This window comes from Aegilops tauschii, chromosome 4 (assembly GCF_002575655.3).
Source record: "Aegilops tauschii subsp. strangulata cultivar AL8/78 chromosome 4, Aet v6.0, whole genome shotgun sequence".
Taxonomy (NCBI): Eukaryota; Viridiplantae; Streptophyta; class Magnoliopsida; order Poales; family Poaceae; genus Aegilops; species Aegilops tauschii.
In genome coordinates this window covers 225,027,660-225,045,867 of record NC_053038.3, presented here as the reverse complement: position 1 = coordinate 225,045,867, position 18,208 = coordinate 225,027,660, and the positions used below count along the sequence as shown (strand labels likewise).

Sequence of the window (18,208 nt, the reverse complement as noted above, 5' to 3'; positions counted from 1 at the left end):
AATTTTTGTGGAACATTTTACATATTTCAACTGAACAATGGCCGACAAGGCCTTTTTTGAGTCCAAAAAAGATCGTCGAAAATGGCAGCCCCCGTTTCCCACGCCTATTAAAATATTTGGTTAATTGAGAACTCAAACGAGAGAAAATGTGGTATGTTTTTAGGGGTTGAGAACATGTGGTATGTGGGTTAGAGGGATGGCACGGGAGGTGCTTCATGCAATCGAGGTCCCGACACTTAAATGTTCCTGAAGGCCCAAATCCATCGCTCCACTTTAACAATTTGTAGCTGGGCTTGGCGTGTCACAACCCAGCCCCGATGTGTTGCATGCAACTGCTAGCCTACGAAACCTGATAGATCCCTTGCGTATTGGAATATGTTCAAATTTTGGAGACCTAGGAATTTGAACGGTAGGTGCTTTTGCTACTTATTAGGTGCCTGAAAATTCATTTTGCAACAATTGATTCAACGTTATATCCACGTCGACCCCGTGACATGATGGTTGGAAGCAAATGCCAAGTTCATAGCAAAAGATGCTTAACAACAAAACCAACTTGTAGATGACCAGGTAGAACTAGTACCAAACTAAATTATAATCCTTTTAGTCCTGACCCTCATTTTTGTCTGGTAGAAGATCTTGTAGACAACCAGCTCCCGCTCCTTCTATTGCTCGAGGTCCTCGAGGTGGTACTGGTGCATCACCCAGTTGGTCCTCTTCTGGTTGAAGTTCTTGTTGGTGTGCAACACCAGAATCTTCTTGTTGCCCATTTGCCGGTTGTTAACCATCACTGGCTTGGTATTTTTGATCTTGTGCCACACTGCGTGCATGACGCACTCTAATTGTATTTCGCGACACGTCCGCGAGCCCCTTTTGAACTCCCTACCGTTGCGCTGGAAGAAATGCTTGCTTAGGCCACTCGGTGTGATACCTACTATATAGGCGAAATACAATCCTAGTGTCACAGCCCTAGAATAATGCTTTTAATTAGTGGCATTGCATCCATGCATTATGTTTAATTTTTGTGTAATTTGAAATGGGGATGATAAAACCCTAGCAGAAAATTATCTCAAATAGGTTCAACCAAAATATTTTCATTGGACTCAAAATGTCCTTATAAAGTGTTCATAATTTTTGGAAAAAGGTGGAAGCCTCTCCCAAAGATGATTCATATTTTTCCTAGGACATTTTGGTCTTTGGATTAAATCTTAATGGTATTTGATTTGGAGTCTAAAATTTTCCATTAAATATTGGTTGCTCCAAATATTCTGAATTTTCTTGTGTTGTTTGAAAATAATTCAAATACGCCCCACAAAGATTTACAGAATTAACCAGAGTGCTTTGGTTTGTAATTTTATTTACAAACATAAAGCAGAAAATAGAAAACAGAACAAAAATTTGGAAAAGACAGAAACCTCACCTCGGCCATACCTGGCAGAAGAGGCCCAGCCCACCAGGGGCTGAGTGGTTTTCTTCCTCCTGCCAGGAGGACAGACAAGCACGTGGCGAGCGCGCCGACGACGCCTTGCCACCTCCTGCTTCAGCCGCGCAGCCCTGACTCCTCCAGACGTTCCATAGAGATGCCCAACTCCCCTTCTTCCATTCCCCGCCCTCTGGTCGCTTACCCCTTCTCCGTCCCTCGCGCGCACAACCACCGAGCGCCTTGCCGCGTGCCGACGAGAAGCACCACGGCCACCGCCCCCCACACGCCTCTCCGATGCACCAAGAAGCTCCATCGTCTACCTCTACGCCGTCTCCGCTGAGCCACGTGACCTGACGCGCCCTGCAACGGCTTCCCCGACCTCTTCTTCAAGCTTCGGCCACTGAGATCATCGGCGACCATGTGCCCTCTTGGACGCCTCCCCGAGCTCGCCGTCTAGCCCGTTCGAACCTCCGTGCGCTCTTGCCATTAACCCCTCTCCTTCCCGTGTTATTTGCACCGCGTAGCCACCGACTTCCACCGGAGCCGTGAGCTTCCGCCCGCCGGCCATGTCACCGTCGCGGCCACAGCTGTTGCCGCTTGCGTCTTAGCCCGCCAACATGCTCAGTGCATCCCCAGGAGCTCAAAGCACCCAATCGCTGCTCCTACCATGCTCTCTGCCGTCAATTCGGCTGAGCCCAAACTCTGTCCATTGCCGAGGTCGACACCGCACTCAACTCCAGCCGTTCTAGCCTGTTGGGGATATAGCTCCGAGGTGTGACCCGCCCAGGAGGGGCCGGGTTACACCATTGGCAGTTTAAATAAGAAGAAGGCCCAAGGAGGCCCAAGGAGAATCGTGAAGACGACGACTTATGGAGGCAGGCCTGGTAAAGGCCCAAGACCTGGGCCTATGAACTGATGTATGATAACTTGCCCTGTAAGGCATGATTAGTTAGAAACCGAGCCGGTCACATTGTAAGCCTCTGGGTCTCGACCTGGACTCTGTAAGCCTCTGGGTCTCGACCTGAGTATATAAAGGTGAGACCTGGCGGTGGGTGAAAGTTCTAGTTATCGACTAGAGGGGGGGTGAATTGGCGATCTTTACGAAAGCCTTCAAAACACGAGGTCTTTGAAGACAAACAGTAAAATGAACCTATAGGTATGCAGTGGAAGATAGACTACACTAGACAGGCCATAGTCAAGTAAACAATGAAGTGAAAGCACGAAGACTATCAACAGCTAGGTTGTATGGATCAGGATGGAAGACAGTATGAAGCCAAAAAGTTAATAGTCTTCACTTAGTGAAGTCAATCAGATCAGACAAGCAGGCAAAGACTTCACGAAGGCAAACTGTAAAGTAAAGGAGAGTGAAAGATAGAACCAATTGCTTGGTGAAGACAAGGATTTGGTAGACCAATTCCAGTTGCTGTGACAACTGTGCGTCTGGTTAGGGAGGCTGAGATTTAACTCAGAAGATCGCGTCTTCACCTTATTCCCCTTGAGCTAAGGACACCTAGTCCTCGCCCAATCACTCTGGTAAGTCTTCAAGGTAGACTTCCAAACCTTCACAGACTTCGTTCACTGGCAATCCACAATGGCTCTTGGATTCTCAGAACGCGGCGCCTAACCGGCTGGAGGATTCACAGTCCTCAAGTGTAACAATTCTTCAGGTCACGCGGACAGAAAGACTTCAGTGATGCCTAACACTCTTTGGCTCTGGGTGTTTTGGGCTTTGTCCTTGCAAGGATCTCTCTCTGAAATGCTTTGGAGGTGGGTTGCTCTCAAACGACAAAAGCCGTGCTCTAACTCTGAGCAGCCACCAATTTATGGTGTATGGGGTGGGCTATTTATAACCAGGAGGCAACCCGACCTGATTTGTCCGAAATGACCCTGGGTCACTAAGGAACCGACACGTGTCCAACGGTTGGATTTCAAACATACGCGGCAACATGACTTGGGCTACAAGTAAAGCTGACTCATCCAGCTCTGGATAAGATTTGCTTTGATTGTGTTCGCTCGAAGACATAGGATTTGGTTGAGCATCACTTGAGTCACTCTTACTTTGTTCACTTGGACCGCACTTTACAGTACGGTGGTTCCTATGACTCAACAAAGAAGAAAAGGAAACTACGAAAAAACTATGACTTCGCACTTCATAGTCTTCATATGAATGTCTTCTCATGTCATACTCTTCATCGTGAATGTCTTCACGAACCACCATTGTCTTCAATGTCTTCACACATTTTTAGGGATCATCTCTGGTAGGTAAATTGAATCAATAAGGGACTACTACCTGTGTTATCCTGCAATTCTCACGAACACATTAGTCCCTCAACCAAGTTTGTCGTCAATACTCCAAAACCAACTAGGGGTGGCACTAGACGCACTTACAATCTCCCCCTTTTGGTGATTGATGACAAACCGGTTGAAGTTTTCAACGGGGATAAAATATGTGAGAGTTAAGGATAAAAGCATTGTCTTCATAAGTTGCAAAAGGCTCCCCCTGAAGATGTGCATATAAGTAGTTTGCTTCTGAATGCAAATGCGCATGGCAGGTTCTACTTTGTGGAGATCCTCTTCAACTTACAAAGGCAATTCATCATGCATATAAGTATAATGAAGATAAATGACATGCACAATGAAAAATGGGCGTCTGCAGAATGACTTCATGCGGAATTTATCATCGCATCATAAAATGGCAGCAAAACGTAGCACACGACCATCAAGTTTAAGTGTTACAACTCAAAGAACCAGATTGTTTCAAAACAAGAGTTGTAAGAACTTAGCAAAATAATGCAACCACCTATGTGGACCCGCTTGAAGACTATAAACCTCATATGCTTCTCCCCCTTTTGTCAGTAAGGACCAAAAAGGTTTGAAGACATAGAGGATCTACTCTTTTCTAGCTGGAGTAGAAGATGGAGTAGCGTCGTCGTTGGAGTTTGGTGGTGCAAACGGGCCTGACGCAGTATCTTGATGCAGTGCTGCCAGGGTTGGCGAAGTGGCGTCGACTTCTTCATCGACAACTCTCGCAACAACAGTTGCAGCTGAAGATGAATGCTCAGAATCTTCAATGGAGGGAGTGCGATGCCAGCTTGCATTTTGAGGAGGCCTGGAGTCAATCTTGAAGTGCTCTGTGAAGCCATCTGCACGCAGATCATCTTCAGAACATAGCAGTGTAAGGCTCTTCTAGGACCGCCGACAAGCTTCATGGGCAACAAATGTGTTCTTGGTGGCCAGGTTATGGATGCGATTGACATCCACCAAGAGACTCTGCATCTGACGCTTCAGCCAGTCATGATGCCTATCCTGCCTTTGATGCAATGCCACCAGAAGCTCTCGGTCCTTGAGTACACGAGGACGCTTCTGAGGCCTTTGGGCAATTGTACATGCAGTGGCTTCGGTGTTGGCTCGGTGAGGAAAGCGCATGTTGCCAGCTAGAGGATATGCAAGAGTTGCAGCGTTGGGCACAAGAATGCCTTCGATTGGCTGCGTGAAGCTTTGAAATTCAGCATTCTAAAGGTGGAGTGGCTTCTTTGCAGGCTTGATATAGATGGCTTCAATAGATAGATCAACTTCAGGTAGAAAAACAATGTGGTTGCGCGCTGAGGGCTGATAGTCAATAGTGGAGTGAAGCTTAATCAAGCGCATCACCCATGGTGCATAGAACTTCTGACCAAACATAACAATCCCAGAAGCAGCAAGTTGTCTGATGAAGAAATCCTGTGTGCTGAACCTGATGCCATTGATGATATAGATACCAAAGTCTTCATGGTGCCTTCAAGTTTAGCTTCAGAAGAATGTCCTTTGATGGGCCATAGAGTACGCCTTAGAATACACTGTGCGTGGCAAGTACTCGAGGTCCTTCACAAAGAACTCCTTGGGGTACTCAGCATCTTGTGGCAATGGCTTCATCATGCTAAGCATCTGGCTCATATTTGGCTCTGGCTTCTGAAAAATGCTTTGCAGCTCATTCCTATGAAGCTGACAACCAGGTTCTGTCGGCGTTCTAGGAACGGGGGTCCCCAGACTTGCCTGCCTGCGGCCCACGGCGTGGCTCCTCTAGCGGCCTGGTACGGCCCATCTTCACCAGCAAACACTCAAGACCCTCGCGAGGGGCCAAGCCTCGCGAGGAGGAGGACACAAGACCCCCTCAGGGGTAGCCTCACTAGGCTGGGTCGTGAGGAGCGGAGAGATCAAGGCAAGGTGCACCTCGTGAGGTTCCCGTGATGTGAGCCATGACGACCAAGGCCAGACGGGCGACAGCGGGCGCAGAGCACTGGTTTCCTCTTTGGTGCTAAAGGAGCAGGCACATGCGAAGACTCCCAAGGCATCAGGCAAAGGTCTCCATATCGGTGCAACGAGACCAAGACCAGCAGGACGGCAGGACAGAGGTCATCACGAAGCCCACGACGGCGTCACCACCAGAGCCTTTGGCAGGCGAAGACCACCTTTTGTTAGGATAGCTTGTACTAGTTGCCCCCTTCAAATTGGCTGTTGTGAGATCCCTTCCCGCCTAACATTTGGGAAGAGGACCGAGGCCTCTATAAATAGGACTAGCCACCACCATAGGAGGGGGACAAACGTTGGATCAGATCCATTCCACCCTCACACACACAAGATCACCGAGCTCAAGAACACCTCTCCTCAGGAGGCTGTTCTTCCCTTGTACTTGTTCATCCTCAGCCTACAAGGCAATCCACCACACCACACTAGAGTAGGGTATTACACCACATCGGTGGGCCGAACCAGTATAAACTCTTGTGTCCCTTGTTCTTCGAGTTCGACGAGCTGAGCTTTGAGATCGTGGTGAGTGAGTGAGCTAGGGGGAGGGAGAGAGCTCTGTGGGCACCCCAGAGTTCGAACCTTAAGGGTTTTGTCGGAACCCGCAATCTGACTTTTGGCGCGCTAGGTAGGGGTGCGCCGAAGCCTCTCTTCCATCAGCCGACCCGCTAACACTCCGCGGTGCCGACGTCCGGCGACCCGAGGACCAACGCCGACAACTGGGCAGCTTGGCCAGTGTGGGCGGCACCGTCCGCCCAAGAAGACCTCAACTCTGCGCTCCAAGCAGCCCGCGCACCGCCAAACGCCGCTGGGCGCGGGCGGCGTGGTCTGGCGCCTTCCACCCTTACCCCGTGGCGCGCGCGGGCTGCCGCAAGGGCCTCGAGCTACGCCGCGGCGACGGTGTCGCACACCCGACGGGAGCAAGCAAACATGAGAGCCGCACTCATAGTGGCGCGGGAGCTGCTGCGGTGCCGACTAGCAGAGAGCGGCCGCGATGCATAGCTGGAGCGCGTCGCTGAGCTGTTGGACGCCGCAACCAGGGGTACGCTACCTTTCCGCTCCCTACCTACGCCTCAAGTTGTGGCCAGATCACGCGGTGGGTCTCGCCACACCTGCGTGCTCCCAGGCACACCAGGAGGGTTAATTGGGAACGACGCGGCCAGCAGAGCTGGGCACCCAGCCGCGCTTGTGCCTCCCCCGGTGGGCGCAGTCACGAACGTTGCCCCCTATGGCCCCAGCAGGATGCCGCCTTGCCATCCCCTGGGCGGCGCGCTAGGCCCGATGGCGTGGAGCGCGGGGCGTTTCAGCGGGAGTTCCGGGACAGCGGCTCCGGAGGCCTATGTGCCCCGCATGATGGACCGAGAGTACATGCCGGAGGATGACCCCGGCTCGTTCCTCGAGCCGTGTTGGGAAGAGGAGACGCTGGAAGTTGAGGCCTTCCAGGAGCCTCCCAGGAGCCTCGCCGACCCCACCGGTGACAACAACTGCAGGGTACCACTAATCTCTTAGGAGCAGGCTTACGCTTACCATGGGTCGCAGGTGGATCAGGTCATAGTGGTGGACGACGGCCCCAGCGCGGCAGTCTCACTTCCACTAGGGGAAGCGCGCTGGGTGTTGTGTGGGAGGGGCCTGGAGCAAGGCCCCTCTCTGCATCACACGGAGCAAGGTGTCGCCCGGAGGTAGGTCCTCTAACGGGGAGGCACTGGCGAGCCTTCGCCCCGGCAGAGGGCCCGTGGTCGCCGAGGGCGCCGCTAGCGTCCCCTTTGCCCCTTGGCATTGTCCTGGTTTCCGGACGCCCCAACGGTGGTTGAGGGTGGTGCAAGGAGGGGCCCTCGTCTGGCGATATGAAGCAAGGCTCACACCTGTGAAGGTCTCCACTCGTGGCACTCTCACGTAATAATGAGTGGGGCTATACACGCCCCGGAGTCTCCGGAGTGCCGCCCTCGGGCCTCGGGGGCTCCCGCCCACGTCCTAGTGGAAGCACCATGCTCCGCGCTGGCCGTCGACACTGTCCCCCAATGACTATGCTCACAGCCAGTATAAGCACTTAGCTCCGCGCTAGTGGGAAGACAAGAAGACTAGCTAGGTGCTGGACGCGGCTATTTGCTTTCGACCTCTTTTGTGTAGCTCAAATTTGCAGCCTTTGATTTTGAATTTGATGTCATATTTTCATTGGCATCCTTTCTCGTTTGTGTTGATTTCGTGAGTTTCTGGATTCGTGCCTTATTTTGAGATTTGCGTCTGCTACCTCCCCCCTTTCGAGCACCTCGCGAGCGGGGGCTAGCCGTGGCATACACGCACTATGCACGCACCCCGCCATGACTGGCGCTCGCTTCTCGTGAGGCCCTCTCGGGCGGACTAGCAGACCCCTCAGGAGACCAAAACGTCGCGAGCCGGCAAAGGACTCCCCTCGGAAGAAATGCACATCCACAGCTGCCAAATCAGTTTGAAGCCCGACTGGACTAAGGTAAGTTACGGCAGCAAGCCTGCAAGGGGCTCGCAAGCTCACAAAAGCGCGTTTTAAGCCTAGCCTAAGAAGTAAAATGGTAGTCTGTTTACATGAGGGGCTCCCCCTCCCCAAAATGCTCTTACATTGTGAGGGGCCATGCCAAAGCTTTTGCATACAGGTTCAAAATAAAGGAGCGCCGGCTCAGTCAGACATGTCGCTCGCCGCGCCTTCCAAATCGCTCCCGGACATGCTGCTGGCGCTGTCGCTGGCGCTATCTTCACCGTCATCAACCACGCAGCCCTCATCTGCCATGACCACCACCGCGTCATCATTAGAAGCAAAGGCTCTAACCAGAGCATCCACATTGTCGTCGACCTAGCATGCTAGGTTGTCCCGGACGACCTCGGGCACCGGGGCAATGGCGGCGTCAAAGTTAAAGTCAGGATTTGTGTTCAGGAGATGGCTGAAGACGCGGGAGAATGCGCGCCCGAGGAGGTCTCGGCTCTTTTCGTCCACAAGCTCGCGAGCCCTCTCAGCCCAGTTCTCCAGGCGCGTCACGACGTCGGCGAAGAAGCGAAGATGGCTGGCGTAATCCTCGGTGTGGGGGTGAGGGGCGTGCTCATCGCAGATGGCGCCTAGCGCCTGATTGGCCCTCGCCCTGAGGTCCTGAAGCATGGGAATATGCTCGCGTAGTAACGCCTGCCGGCGGAGCGCCTCTTCCCTGCTCTGCTGCGTGAAGGACTCAGCACTGGTAACCCGCTGCTGAAGCGGGAGCAGCTCGGCGTGGGCGGAGGCCAGCTCGGCCTGCCTGGAGATCAAGGCAGCTCTTGCGGCCTTCTCGCGCTGCTCCGCCTCGGCCAACCTCGACCTGAGGGCGGCGGTCCTGCCCTTAGCTTCGGCCTCCATGAGCTTTAGCTTCAGATCGTACCTGTTGGAAAGATCAGCACGAGCCTCGACCACTCTGCGGTCAACTTCCTCCTGGGTCCTGGCCTCGCACGCGCTGGCAGCATCTTCCGCTTCGGCGACCTGATGCTCCCTCGTCTCCAACTGCTCAAGCTCGAGGTTGTGCTCCATAGCCTCCAGCATCAGCGCTTCCTCGCGCCTCAAGATCTCCCCTCATCAGATGGCGCCCCCTTCATCGACGCCAAGGCAGCCCTGCGTGCCTCCACTTGCTACTGCAGGGAGGCATTCAGGGCCAGGGGCTCCTGCCTGTGCTTCTCGGTGACCTCACGGCGGTGGTCTGCCTCCCTAGCCTCCTCCAAGGCCCGGGCGCAGGTCTTGCGCGAGGTTGCGAGGGATGGCTCGGCCTTCACGTTGGCGTGCTCGTGCTGGAGGCGCCTGAGGTTGATGGCCACCTTCAGTTGATGCCATTCATCCACCAGCCGCAGACCCTCAGCTTAAGAACGGGCGTCAACGTCTGCGAGTTCTTCCCCAAGCCGACTCAGCGCACCCATCGCCTCTCGAAAGAGCTCATGGCGGACAGCACCTCGCTTGCGCGCAAGCTCGAATGCATGACCGGGCCCGTCCCTCGTGCCGGAAGTCGTTGAAGACGTCCGAGGGGGCTCGCCTCCTCCTAGCAGGGGGCTTGGGGCTGGTGCCTTGGTGGACGCCCTTCGGGCCCTGTCGGGGCCCCCGGGGGAGCGGCTCGTCACCTGAAGGAGAGGCCAGGGCTGAGGCCACCCAGGAACGGTCGACAACCAGAGGAGGAGCCCTTGGCAGGCCTGCCACACCCCAAGCAAGGCCACGAAGGAGAGATTGAAATAATGCGGGCTCGAGGCGCCAAGCTGACGCGCTTGTCTCTCCGGCCGACCTCGCGCCAAGCGCGGCATGCTGGCTTGAGGTGCTAAAGGCCGGCAGAGGCCTGAGGAAGGAGGAGGGTGCTTCCCGCGAGATTTCGCCGCCTTAGCAGAAGGGACCCTGAGGAGCCACAGTCAGGAGGGGAAGCAGCACTCGAGAAACTACAAAGATAAGGTACTCACTCGTCTATGGCGATATACTTCCGTTGTTTCAATGGCCAGAAGGCATCACCGTTGCTGCTTGGAGACCCCTTCCTCTTCCGGAGCGCATCGAAGTTCAGTCGGAGCCGGCCGAAGCCCAGGGTTCGGTCACCAGCTCTAGGCACAGCTGGGGCAGCTCCTGACGAGGCGACCTCAGGGGTGCCGTACTGCGTGGAGACCTGGGCCTCCGTATCGCGGCGACCCGCCGAGGCCTCGGGGGCTGTAGCCTCAGGAGTATCGAGCTGTGACGCCCCTCCAGCCGCTTCGTCAGGACGACTCTCCAGGGGGCCGTGGGTCGGCCCTCCGGGAGCCACGAGTGGCGCCGATCCCTCAGCAGCCACATCGCCAGCGGCCGATGATGGTTGCCCCCTTGCGCCCACTTCCTGGGAGGTTGCCGCGCTGGTGACGGGCAAGGGAGCCACGGAGACCGGGTTCTCGCGAGGCCCTTCAAGAACGGCCGGGCGTAGTCCCCACTTATCAAAAGGGGGCATCTGCCTCACGAAATCCACCTTGTTCGAGCAGAAGTGCAAGATACAACCCTCCTCCGGCATGTTGGCTGGCGGCGGGTCGCCCGTCAGGATCTCGAGCTCAGTTTGTTGCACCTGAAGAGGAAGCCCGGACTCGTGAAGCCTCATGCGGTCCTTGCTGCCGGACAAGGTCCACATTGGTCGAGAATGGCACTGGAGCGGGGCAACATGGCGCTGGACGAACTCCTTCACCACCATGGGTGCAGTCACGCGAAGATCCTTCAGCCTCTTCAACCGGAGCCAGACGTAGGCAAGACGCGGGTCAGCGAGCCTCTTGTGACCCCAGCCAAAGCTAGGAACGGCGGGTGCCGATGGAAGCAAGAGCAGGGGGCTGAGCACGCCGACATCCACGAATACCCACTGCTTCCGGAACCTGCTCGCAGACGGCGGGAGCTCGAAGTTAATCCCCGAGCCGGCCATCGCAGCCACGGCCTGGAAGCTCAGACATCCCGAGCACTGCCGAGGGTCGGTCAGGTGCAGTGAGAAGAAATGGCGAAGTAGGGCCACGGAAGGAGCAATTCCTACCATGGCCTCGCAGACGAAGGCAAAGACAGCAAGGAGGACAATGAATTGGGGATCTAAGTGCAGCATATGGATTTGGTAATGAGAGAGCACGGCGTTGAAGAAGGTGGAGAAAGAGGGAATCAGGCTGGCCCATAGGGCGTCAAGGAGAATGTGGACCTCAGTGACTGTCCTGTCAATGGAGGCGCGGGATGCGGGCCAGGCCACCGTCTTCCCCCATTCGTTGAAGTCGGCGGTGAGCGCTGGGCGGACCTTGCCCATGGCTTCCTGGTTAAGCACCACCGACCGCTCGACAGCTGGCTCGAAGGCCGGGGGTGGTTCGGCTAAGGACTGGGGCTTCTTCTTCCCCTTCTTCGTTCGGCTTGGCGCCATGGCGACAGAGAGGACAGAGCTCAGGTTAGATTGGAAGAAGAGGCTGTTGTTTCGAGGAGGCGGAAGAGTTGGGGGAGCACGTCGCCAGCGATGAAGGATTAACTGTGTTGGCCGTGGTGGCCGCCTAGCCAGGCGGATATCAAGGCTGCATAGGGAAGCGGGGGCGCCCACGTCCCATCATTCGCCATGCGTCAATCAAGGCCACAGGCGGTTGGGGCCTGCGGCGCTCCGCACTTGCCCTTAGCTTCGCCTGGAAGCCAAGTTCGAGCGCGCCTTGGGCCTGTGGGCTACTGTCGGCGTTCTGGGAACGGGGGTCCACAGACTTGCCTGCCTGCGGCCCACGGCGTGGCTCCTCTAGCGGCCTGGTACGGCCCATCTTCACCAGCAAACACTCAAGACCCTCGCGAGGGGCCAAGCCTCGCGAGGTGGACGACACAAGACCCCCTCAGGGGCAGCCTCACTAGGCTGGCTCGCGAGGAGCGAAGAGATCAAGGCAAGGGGCACCTCGCGAGGTTCCCGTGACGTGAGCCATGATGACCAAGGCCAGGCGGGCGCCAGGTGCGCCAACGGGCGCAGAGCACTTGTTTCCTCATTGGTGCTAAAGGAGCAGGCACAGGCGACAAGTCCCGAGGCATCAGGCAAAGGTTTCCATATCGGCGCAACAAGACCCAGATCAGCAGGCGGTAGGACGGAGGTCATCGCGGAGCCCATGACGGCGTCACCCCCAGAGCCTTTGGTAGGCGAAGACCACCTTTTGTCAGGATAGCTTGTACTAGCTGTCCCCCTTCAAATTGGCCATTGTGGGATCCCTTCCCGCCTAACATTTGGGAAGAGGACCGATGCCTCTATAAATAGGACTAGCCACCACCATAGGAGGGGGACGAACTTTGAATCAGATCCATTCCACCCTCGCACACACAAGCTCACCGAGCTCAAGAACACCTCTCCTTAGGAGGCTGTTCTTCCCTTGTACTTGTTCATCCTCGGCTTACAAGGCAATCCACCACACCACACTGGAGTAGGGTATTACACCACATCAGTGGCCTGAACCAGTATAAACTCTTGTGTCCCTTGTTCTTCGAGTTGGACGAGCTGAGCTTTGAGATCGTGGTGAATGAGTGAGCTAGGGGGAGGGAGAGATCTTTGTGCGCACCCCAGAGTTCGAACCTTAAGGGTTTTGCCAGAATCCGCAATCTGATAGGTTTGTATAACTCACCTTGAGTGGGCAGGGAAGTAAGCTCGATAAAGTCTTGAGCTTTGGCTTCGTGATGTACATCATCTGCCATCCACTCAAGGATCCAAGTCTTCGGATCCCTGTTGTAGCCTCGAATATGGAGTGTAGCATAGAACTGCAGTAGAAGCTCTTCATTCAAGTGTTCCTTGTCAGTCACAAATGGTAGAAGACCAACATCTCAAAAGCAGTCAAGAGCCTCTTCAAGACATGGCAGCTCAGCTATAGCCTCACAATCCAGACGCATGTGTGGAAAGATCCGGTCTTGGTTGTACAGGATGCATGAGTAATAGCTTCGCTGCTGATGGCTCCAAAATCTGTCAGAGGAGATCTTGAGCTTTGTGTATGGATTCTTGGAGCTGTCAAAGAAGGTATTGTGCTCTCTGAAGCTGAGCACGCTGAATGAGCCTTGAGTGGTGACAAGACTTGGACGCCTTGGCAGATGTGGCTTTGGCTTCTGAACTTGAGGCCTTTGCTCCACATGATAATCATACTGTGGCCCAGGAGCAGCGGGCGGAACCATAAAAAGCCATCTGACTGTGACAGGCTCACCTTCGCGATTGAATGCACGTTCCATGGTATGTGGCCTTGGAGGAGGAACCGCGCCATCCGAGATCATAGGCGTCACGGTGGCTTCAGCATTCACATTAGCTTCAGGATCCACATTGTCTTCAGCCATGACAGAGTCATTGGCTTCAGTGGCATTGTTGGTGGGAGCCTCAGGGTTTTCAACCTCCATCTATTCAAGGATTGGAGGGTCGGGCACAATCACATTCTCCTCGAGAGTGACTGGATCACTTGCTAGGGGTGTGGCTTCTCTTTCTTATTCGGCTGATGCAGCCGGAATATCTTCAGCAGTCTTGGCTTCAGACTCTGACGCAGTCGCAGAAGGAGTGGCTTTAGGAAACACTTGACGTGCTACTGAGCTAGTGTGTTGCGCTTCTCCTTCTGGAATGCTCGACTTGGAGACCTGTGGCCTAAGGCCTTTGCGAAGCCTGCGAAAAGCTGGCGACGCCTTTGGAGAAGGAGTGGTATGTTCCATGTAGTCTTCATCATCAAGAACTGAAGAAGTAACTTGAGCTGGGGGAGTACATGGTGTCTCATCTTGTACTGGGGTGTCTTGTTGTTGGCGCTCGGCCCATAAGTTCACTGCTCGTTGGAGCAGGCGATGATACCGACTGGGGCTCGAGCTGAGGAAGGACTTCATCATCATGCACATTGTCGTCATGACCAATGTCTTCAGCTGTGTTGGGGTCAGCAGCTGGAACTTCTTCACTTGCATGAGCCTCTGTGGAAGCAAGCTCATGGATCACAAGACGACGCTCTTGGTTGGTTGAAGCAGGAAGAGCGACGGAGATAGGTTCAACGATGAGGGGCTCTGGGCAGCAGCACGCTCTTTCTTTGAAGACTTTGAAGCCTTTGTCTTCAACTTCTTCTTGGAGGGAGCATCATCAGATGTATCCTTGTGCTTCCTCTTCCTGGCTTCGGCTTCGGCTAGCTGTGTCTTCTTCATATCTGAAGCTGCTGAGGGGACCTTTGGCTTCGAGCCAGTCATGCTGGCAGGGAAGACTATGCTTGGTCGTTCCTGCCTTGTGTTTCAGGTTGGGCTTCAGCAGACTTCTTCTTTTGCTTGGAAGCCATCCTGGGGTCGATGCCGGGACGCCCACGAGCCTTTCGCTTCTCAGCTTCATTATGCGCTCGAACACATTTATGTGCATAATACTTCATGCGCTCGCGTGAGCCTTTGGCTTCTTCACGCTTCGTGTGGAACTCTTCCTTAAGATCATGCAACATCTTCTTGAAGATTTGCACATCAGCCACACTGAGCTTGGCCATGTGCTTCTTGAAATGTGCCTTCTCATGATCAATCTTGTTCTTGAGCTCGACGATTTTCTAAGCTAAGGCTAGCTCATTTGCAATAGCTCCACGAAAAGTGACGCTGATGTGCACTAGTAGCTGAAGGTCATCAATACTTATGCTCTGGTCGTCAAACCATTCATCGATGAAGTTGTTTAATATATTAACATCAAAGAGGGGCAGATCATTGAAGATCTCCGCCTCTTGCTTGCTCTTGATCAGCATCTCTAGAGCTTCGTCACCAAGATCTTCATCACTTGATAGATCAATGGTGTCTTCCTCGTTGCGCAGAACGGCATTAGGAGTCAGGTTATGCCCAGAAATTTTCTTGGGCAGCTTGGTCTTCTTGGTCCTCTTGGACACATGAGACAGGTCTTCAACCTACACACTGGGTTCAGGAGGTGCAGCCTTCAATGGCTTCATAGTGGAAGCGGTTGGTGCAGCAGAGGGCTTCGAAGCTTTTGTCTTCTTCTTCTTCTTCTTCTTCTTCTTCTTCTTCTTCTTCTTCTTCTGCTTCGGTGGTGCTGGCGCATCTTCAGATTCTGCGTCATCAGTTGATTGATCCACCGTGGCCCTCTGAGCCGCAATGTGGGAGAGGAGCCCATCTAAGCTTGTGAAGGGGTCGATGACATTGGGATTTGCGTCACGTGTGCCATTCGGCCTTGGAGCAGACGGACCAGGGTTGAAGTTGAGTCCGAGATCCTTCCTGTTCTTTGCAGCTGACTCCTTTGCAAACTGATAGTTGCGCTTGAAGAGATTGTCGTCACGACACCATAGCAAATATGATGGGTCGGCATTTGCAGGTTGTGGTCCTCGGACCATATGCAAGGATAGAAGTCTTGGGCAATAGCTTCAGGCTTCGACTTTGGTTGCAGATTCTTGTACAGAATATCGCCCCACGGGGGCTTGATGGCATTCTTCTCAGCATCTTCGGATCCATTGGATCCGGGTCTTGCGCTAATTGTAGTTCTCCTCTGGATCTGTCTTGTATAGTTCATACAGATCCAGAGGCGGATCTAGAGCTGTATTGCCTCGGTGCTGCCTGCCACCTTTCCTTGCTGATTTCTCAGTGGCCATGATATTCAGACTGATAGGCTTCAGAACAGTGAAAGGCTTCCATCTACTGGTTAGACAAGAACTGGCTTCAGGGGAGTGAATATGATGCTGTAAGAACTCTGCAAATGAATGCAGACTATGAGAACCAAGGCATTCTCCCACGGACATGTACCAATGACAGCATTAGAGATGCGAGGGAAAGGGAAGAGGTCATATGCATTCTCAGAAGATTTTGAAGATAAATCAGTTTGAAGACATTGAGCTCATAGATCGAAGACATTCACTTATTTGAAGAGAGTTGGTTCCAGATTTGTACGAATCCATGAATAAGTACAAGTGAGGAATCTAACTAGTTATGAAGCATAAGTGAATACCCTTAGCATGGTATGAGATGTAGAAAGAGACATATCCAGATTTGGAAGTGTAGAAACCACTTTTGGATGAAGTGGATGGATTTGACGGATCAAAAAAACTGTTAAAAGTAGGATTTATAACCCCAATGAACTGCTAGACGAGGATGGGAGGCCGAGTAGTCCAATCTCCCGCGCCCTAACTTGGCGACGGAAGACACCTACGGCGGTGGCGGAGAAAACGAGGTCCGCGGCCGGTGTGAAAACGGCGTTGAAGAGGTCACGACAACTAAGCGCTTCGTCTCCCGCGTCGACGCAAGCTAGCGGTGGCGCTAGGGTTTGAGCGAGGTGGCGAGGTGGAAGAAGATATAATGACCGCGCGGGATGGGTATTTATAAGGTAAAGGGCTGCACAGTGTAATTACGCAGGTGCCCCTGGCGGTTCACATCTGATGGACACGTGGCATGCATGCAACTCCTTGGAGGGTGTTCCATGTTCCCACGCACGCCTGGTTTGTCGGGTGGTCGTTCCGGCTTCTCCGATATTCAGGCAAAAAAGAGATATAACATTGAAAGCAGTTTTAAATGTGTGTCTCTGTATCTTCAGCTGACAAGGAGGCTGTGAAGACATTTGACACGTTTCAGCAGAATGCATATGACTAGATAGTTAGAATTTGAGGTAGAAGCATAGAGGGGGTTAGGGTCCGATCACATTCACTTAGTTCAGAAAATGGCAAGTTCGAAGACATAGCTATAAGTGAATGCTATAGAGGACAGAACACCATATATATGTATTCATCAAAAGGATCAAATCAACATTGTGAAGATAAACCTCCAAGACAAATCAATGTCGAAGAAAAACCAAATGCGAAGATAATGCAATTATGACACCACAAGAAAATATTCGAGAAAGTTTGGTGGTGGCATTACCCACCGTATAGGAAGTATTAGACCCAGACACGGCGCACAATTATCGTGGCGCTCTGAAGTCAAATTCCGCGTTAATGTATTCACACTTAGAGTGTATGTCTTCATTGATTGAAGATATACGTTACTTCATGTGTTGCACATCTAAGTCACCAACATGCATAAGCATTAGGATGTGTGTCCAATTACAGGAGGATTCTAAGATATTTAGCTCACACCGCAACTTGCAAAACCTTTTCTCATCCAAGGGCTTTGTGAAGATATCTGCCAATTGATGTTTAGTGTTGACGTGAATGATATCAATATCTTCCTTCATGACATGATCTCTGAGAAAGTGTTGACGGATCTGAATGTGCTTTGTCTTCGAGTGCTGGACTAGATTGTTTGCAATCTCGATGGAGCTTTCGTTCTCGTAGTAGAGTGGCACATGCTTCAGGTGTATGCCGTAGTCCTTGAGGGTTTGCTTCATCCATAGAAGCTGAGCACAGCAAGAACCAACATCAATGTATTCGGATTCAGCAGTAGAGTGATACACAATTCTGCTTCTTTGAAGATCAACAGACAAGAGATCGTCCAAGAAAGTGACATGTTCCTGATGTGGACTTGCGATCAACCATGTCACCAGCATAATCCGCATCTGAGAAATCCAACTAAATCAAACTCTGAGCCCTTTGGATACCATAATCCTAGTGTTGGGGTGTAAGCCAAATATCGAAGAATTCGCTTCACAGCAAAGTGATGCAATTCCTTTGGTGCCGCTTGGAATCGGGCACACATGCAAAGGCTAAGCATTATATCAGGCCTAGATGCACATAAATAGAGCAAAGAACCAATCATGTAGTGGTATACCTTTTGATCAAACTCTTTACCATTGTCGTCAGGGCTCAATTGGCCTTTGGTTGGCATTGGTGTCGTGTACCCTTTGCAGTCTTGCATTCCAAACTTCTTCAGGCAATCTTTGAGATATTTTTCTTGTGAAATGAAGATGCCACTGCTCTGCTGACTGATTTGAAGACCAAGGAAGAATTTTAGCTCACCCATCATGGACATCTGATATTGCTCTTGCATCATATGTCCAAACTCATCACTGTATCTCTTGTCAGTGCAGTCGAAGATAATGTCATCCACATAGATTTGGCACACAAACAATTCACTATCATATGTCTTCGTGAAGAGAGTGGGATCTAGTGAACCAGGTTTGAAGCCTTTGCTCTTCAGGA

General features: G+C 52.7%; 1 pseudogene; it reads right to left on the bottom strand.

Moving 5' to 3' along the window:
• Positions 1–584: 584 nt before the first annotated feature.
• The window catches only part of LOC141021782 (NAC domain-containing protein 75-like), a 145,339-nt pseudogene continuing 127,715 nt past the window's right edge, over positions 585–18,208 (bottom strand).